This window comes from Sinocyclocheilus grahami, unplaced genomic scaffold (assembly GCF_001515645.1).
Source record: "Sinocyclocheilus grahami isolate Dianchi unplaced genomic scaffold, SAMN03320097.WGS_v1.1 scaffold651.1, whole genome shotgun sequence".
In the NCBI taxonomy this organism is placed as follows: Eukaryota; Metazoa; Chordata; class Actinopteri; order Cypriniformes; family Cyprinidae; genus Sinocyclocheilus; species Sinocyclocheilus grahami.
Window position 1 is genome coordinate 99,916 of NW_015505830.1, and position 558 is coordinate 100,473.

At 40.5% G+C, this 558-nt stretch overlaps 1 pseudogene; it reads left to right on the forward strand.

Annotated features, from left to right (window-relative positions):
- The window catches only part of LOC107558589 (fibulin-1-like), a 29,451-nt pseudogene that overhangs the window by 2,005 nt on the left and 26,888 nt on the right, over positions 1–558 (forward strand).

Below are 558 nucleotides of genomic sequence, written 5' to 3' on the forward strand. Positions count from 1 at the left end.
CGTTCCCTCGTTTCAATTAAAAGTTCCCCCCAGCTCGGCGGGCCCATATGAACCTGCATACCCAGACGCTACGCCACTGCTGCCCACTATCGTGTTGTGCTGCAAAATCATAGTAAATCGGGATCTATACTGTAAAGAGTGTACAAACTTTTAACTTTTCTGACAATCAGTCTCACCGCGACTGTCTCTCTGTTTCTCCTCTCAAAGACTTTTAAAAGTGCTCTAACCGCGTTTGGATAAATGGATCTCAGTGTGATCGTGTTGTTGTCTTTGTGCGGGCTGTTGCGGGGCCAAGGTGAGTTTACAATTCACATCACTGCTGCTATTCGACTGCATTTATGTAGAGTTTGCAGAGAAGCGTATCGTGAATGAAACACGCTGTTGTGACACAACATCTAAATAGCATCCGTCTGTCTCTATGTGCATTTCATGAAACAGATTTAATGTAACTTATTTCCTCAGATTGTTATCGTATGCAAGTATTCAAACGTCTGTAGAATGGAAAATAATATAAAACAGAAAGTAAAGTAACATATTTAAGTACATTTAAATATACAA